Below are 6,191 nucleotides of genomic sequence, written 5' to 3' on the forward strand. Positions count from 1 at the left end.
TGATATTCGTGGACGCGGATTTCCTGCGAAAGCCTTTCGCAGGAAGTTCCTGCGCAAGATTCTGTGTGGGGCCACTACGATGTTTGTGAGAAAGCCACTCCGTCCATCCGTTTTTCGAGTTCATTTCAGGATATGCTACCAAAAATGGGGATGATTAAAAACTCAAGTGAGCCACACGAGAGGAAATAATGAAGATTTATTAACCACCGTTGAAACATTTATATGGTTACAAAAGTTTGTATCGTTTTAATTTCTTAGCTTTTTCACTTCATCTCAGTGAAAATGACCTTATAAACGGTTTGGATGGAATATAAACATTAAGGTGGATCCTGGAAAGGTTTCAACGGTAGGAAATCCTTTCCCCACTGTTTCATCTGGTATGGCCCACTTGAGTTTTGGATCTTAATAATTTTAGGTCTCATGTTCTAAAATGATGTCAAAAAACGGATGGACGTGTTGGATTTCTAACAAACATCACAATGGCCCCATCCAGATTTCTAACAAACATCACAATGGCCCCATCCAGAATCTTTGCGCAGGAACTTCCTGCGAGAGGCTTTCGCAGGAAATCCGCGTCCGATATTCGTGAGAAATCCGGAAACGGATTGGCTACTCCCCCGCCACCCGCCATTAGCTGGTAGTCGGTACTCTGTGGACCCCACCATGATGTATATATTTCATCCATGCTGTCCATCTATTTTTCTAGATCATTTTATAGTATGAGACAAAAAATGAGGTATATCTCAATCTCAAGTGGATCACATTATGGAAAAAAGTGTTGAATGAACGTCGACCATTAAAAACTTTTTGGGGGCCATAAAAGTTTTGAATCAAGCTGATATTTGTTTTTAACCTTCATCTGGGTCTACATCACCTAATCAACATATTGGATGTCGAATAAACAGTACAATGGCCCTAGGAGCATTTCAACGGTGGATATCCAATCACTATCGTTTCCCAATTGTGTGGTCTACCTGAGATTTATATCCCTCGAGAAATTTACGACTGTAGGCTCCACCTTTTATCCAGCGGTTTTTATGAAGCAATACAAACTTAACATACGAACTTAGACCTACTCGTACGGACAGTGAATTTGGGGACGAAAATGCCCCTGCTTTTAAAGCAAGACCACAGTTGGCTGTAACCCCCCGATTTAAGTCTTGTACTGCTCGTGGGTTGTTGTCAGATCCATACCTATAGCTACGGTTATAATCCGTAGCCATAGGTCTATGGTCATCACTCACTATTAATCATTAATACTATTGATCATTGTTCAATATTATTAATGACTTATGTTCAATACTATCGAAATATTCTCGATACTAGACAATTTGGCATTCATCTTTGATATTATTGAACTATAGTCGATATTATCGACAATCTATGGCTACAGTTATAATTCGTAGCTATCGATCTAAGGTCATTTTCTCCTCTCTTTTCCCCAAAGTATTATTACTTTATTGACTTTCTTCTTCATACCTGATGCAAAAGTAAATAAATAAATAAATAAATAAAATAAAACAAAACAAAACAAAACACAAAAAAAAAAGAAAAAAAAAACATTAGGACACCATAGAGAATGTAACCTTTAATATGAAAAGTTCCAAATTTATACCATAGAGATTTCCAATCTGGAGTTTGAAGCTCTAGTTGTCTATGCAAATGGAAGAACGCTAAAAAATTACCTTTGCAACAACTTTTTTGCCATCATGCATGTGAGCAACATGAACCTTTGTGAGGGAAGCACTTGTTAGTGGAACAAGATAAAACTCCACAAAAATCTGTTTCATAAAAAGATTGCTTCATTCAATTGACAAGTTTTGCACCAATTGAGCATTTAATCAATCTATAAAACTACTCTTCACAACAAAAAAGAAGGAAAAAAAAAAAATCAAAGACAAGAATAGGGAAGTTTTGGCTATGTATTTTGGTAAGAAAAAAATATTAACGATGAAAATCTCATGTACCCAAGATGATATGAACAAAGAATTTAACAAACAATGAAAAAAAAAAAAACATAATTCGTGTGGCATACTTCCAAGCTCTTTCATGAACACTACACAAACTTGATCGTGAGAAAAAACCGAACATCAATTTAGCATGGACTATCTCATTGTCTGTACATATTCTTGAGGAACTAAGTATTCCTACAAGAGAGACCAGCAACCAGAAAAGAAAATTGAAGAATGTTGCACAGATTGAGCAGTTAACCACATTAAACATTTGCAGAAGATATGAAGTACACAGCTTAATAGAAGATCAATTCATCAATTCTATGATTGCACTCATCACAAGAGGTGGGAAGTAGTGGATCATGTGACTTTCTACAACGCCAAAGCTAAACTTGATACTAGTTGAAAGTCTATCCATGGTTGAATCTTACATTACATTTGTAAATTTAGGTCCACCTCCCTACTCAAAATTAGTGCCTACTTGTATCGCTGATACATCCTATTGAAGATATTGTTCGTTGATGTGTTAATAAATAAATATCAAACAAGGAATTGTATACTTGCACAATTGGAATATCAGAAATTTAAAGGAATAACAAAAACAATTGATCTACTAATCATTGTAATTTTTCTCTTTAGGTTTCACAACTGATATGTTGGGTTTTCTAGTGGTCATGTTGGGCTCAGGTTGCCCTCAACCCAACCCAACCTACTCCTCACTACAACTTGGGTTTGGATCAACTGCCCCAACTTGAGATGGGGTCAGGTTTACTCAGGTTGTCACGGTCTTGAGCGGGGCAAACATGAAATTGAGCGGGACAAGTATGAAATTGAGCGGGGCAAACTGAAAGTTGACCGGGGCAAGTATGAAATTGAGCGAGGCAAACATGAAATTCAGCAGGGCAAACATGGAATTGAGCGGGGCAAGTATGAAATTGAGCAAGGCAAACTGAAAGTTGAGCAGGGCAAGTATGAAATTTAGCGTGACAAACATGAAATTTAGCAGGGCAAACATGGAATTGAGCGGGGCAAACATGGAATTGAGAGGGGCAAACTGAAACTTGAGCGGGGCAAGTATGAAATTCAGCGGGGCAAACATGGAATTGATTGGGGCAAACATAAAATTGAGTGGGGCAAACTAGAAAATCAACGGGGCAAACATGAAATTGAGTGGGGCAAACTAGAAATTGAACGGGTCAAACTGAGAATTGAGCGGGGGAAATATAAAATTCAGCGGGAGAAACATGAAATTCAACGGGGCAAACATGAAATTCAGCAAGGCAAATTAGAAATTCAGTGGCACAAACATGAAATTAAGCAGGGCAAACATGAATTTGAGCGGGGCAAACATGAAATTGAGCGGGGCAAACATGAAATTCAGTGGGGGAAGCATGAAATTGAGCGGGGCAAACATGAAATTGAGAGGGGCAAACTAGAAAATCAACAGGGCAAAGATGAAATTGAGCGGGGCAAACTAGAAATTGAGCAGGGCAAACATGAAATTGAGCGGGGCAAACATGAATAACGTGATATTGAGCAGGGTAAAGTAGAAAATCAGCGGGGTAAACATGAAATTGAGCGGGGCAAACTAGAAAATTAGCGGGGTAAACATGACATTGAGTGGGGCAAACTAGAAATTCAACGGGGCAACACATGAAATTGAGCGGGGCAAGCTAGAAATTCAGTGAGGGAAACATGAAATTTCGTGGGAGAAACATGAAATTTAGTGGGGGAAACATGAAATTGAGCAGGGCATACATGAATTTCAGCGGGGCAAACGTGAAATTGAGTGGGGCAAAGTAGAAAATCAGCAGGGTAAACATGAAATTGAGTGGGGCAAATTAAAAAATCAGCAAGGCAAACATGAAATTGAGCGAGGCAAACTTAACAGATAATTTTAGAATGGACAACACCATATGATAATTTAAATATATCCAATGTTAAAATGAACAACACCACATGATAATTTTGAATTGAACTTCTACTGTTGATCATTTCTTAGGGGCCACAGAAGTTTTGGATCAAGCTTATAATTGTGTTTTCTATTAATCCATGTCTGTATGATCTTATGAATAGGTTTGATAACAAACAAACATAATTGTTAGGCCTACTATGGTTTTGACGGTGGAAATCATTATCCCCACTATTTCCCGTGGTATGATCCACTTGATCTTTTGATATGCTTCAATTTGGGGCTCAGCCCCTTAAATTAGAAGGAAAAACGAATGGACGGCGTGGATATACTACATACATTCAATGTGGGCCCAATTGATTTTACTCAGTATGATAGAAGCGTACTAAGTAACTCAGTACGCAATCCGATTTCACTTGTTACACCCCACAATGATGCTTTATTTGTAATCCATCATGTTCATCGGATGATGTATACATAGATGAACCAAAAGCCCAGATGCAAACTTAAAATATACCTGTGGTGCGTGCTTTCTTCACTAGACCAGCCATTTTCAGAAGAAGACAAAATGCTGATGTACGGATAGGATGCAATCCAATGGTGATAAGGAAAGGGGCTCTAGAAAATGGATTTTTTGTCTTTCTTAGGGCATATATGGCAGGATCGATCCCACGGTATTAGGAGGGATGGGATCGCGATATCCCGAGATATGCATGACGAGCCAAACTGACCCGGTGAACTTGTCCCGAGATATAAGCAATCCCATGGATCTTCAAACAATCCACTGACATCACCATCATTACCTTAAAATTGATCCCATCCCTTGGTTAGACAGATTAGAAGGTAAAATCCCGAGATATGCCGAGCGTGCCAAACAGACCCAGTGAACTTGTCTCAGGATATAGCAATCTCATAGATCTTTTTCCAATCCACTAACACCACCATCATTATCTTAAAATCTATCCCATCCCTCCTAATCCCATGGGATTTGCCTGACCAAACAAGCCTTTACTGGAACGGAGTGAAGAAAGGGGGTGAAAACAGCAGTGAAATCAACGGTGAAAGCAAAGCAATGGAAAGGGGTGAAAGAAATGGGACTGAAAGCAACGCTGTGGAGAAGAGGGGTAGTTCCGTCCTCAAATTTGCTATCCGTACGAGCATGTCTAAGTTTGTATTGCTTCATAAAAACCGCTGGATAAAAGGTGGGGTCCACAGTCGTAAATTTCTCATATCCCTCTCATTTTTAGGACATACATCATGGTGGCACCCACAAACACCAGCCACGGGCTGGTGGCAGGGGGAGTAGCCAATCCGTTCCTGATCCACCTTGTCTATCCGTTTTGCCAGTTAATTTTAGGACATTAAGGATAAAAACGAACTTGACCCAGTGCTCAGGTAAGCCAAAAACGTGAGAATTGAATGTCCAACGTTGAAATATTCGTGGGGCCACATAAGTTTTGAATCATGCTTATTTTTGTTTTCAGTTCATCTCACTAGGAACGGTATGGATTCAACGCTAGGAATTTCCCTAACCACCTTCTACCTTAGTACAGCCCACGAAGTCCTGGATCTTTCTCAATTTTGATCTCATGTTCTAAAATGGGCTCACAAAACGGATGAACGGAGGGGATTACTTACAAACATCACGGTGGCGCCTCCTCGGTTTCCAACGCAGGAACTTCCTGTGAAAGGCTGTGACAGTAAATCCGCGTACTCGTGTATTCAAGGAAATCGGATCGCGTACTGAGCTACTCGGTGCGCTCTTCTCATATTGAGTAAACTCCATTGGACCCACTGTCAATTCATATGATTTATCCACGCCGTCCATCCATTTTTTCCAGATCATTCCAGGGGTTAAGGCCAAATTTTAAGTATATCAAAATCTCAAGTATACTGTACCAAAGGAAATAGTGAAACTATTGATTTCCACCGTTGAAACATTTAGAAGGCCCGGATACATTTATTTGTCATTCAATCGTTCATAAGATCACCCAGACATGGATGAATGGAAAACACAAAAATCATTTTGATCTAAAACTTCTGTGGCCCAAGAACTTGTCAACGGTAGACTTCAATTCACTCTGTTTCAGGTGGTGCGATTCAGTTGAGTTTTTTATATGACTAATTTTTAGTTTAAACCCCTAAAATTATATGATAAAACGGATAGGTGGACAATGCATGAATGACGGTGGCCCACAAAGCGTACTGAGTTCGGTACGCAATTCACTTCCCTATTCAAGGCGAAGTTCGTCGCGGAGAAGATGGAAGCAGAAACGGAGTGGCTACTGCCACTAGCCAATGGCTATACTCGGTGCTATGTGGACCCA

The sequence above is a fragment of the Magnolia sinica genome, chromosome 11 (assembly GCF_029962835.1).
Source record: "Magnolia sinica isolate HGM2019 chromosome 11, MsV1, whole genome shotgun sequence".
Lineage (NCBI taxonomy): Eukaryota > Viridiplantae > Streptophyta > Magnoliopsida > Magnoliales > Magnoliaceae > Magnolia > Magnolia sinica.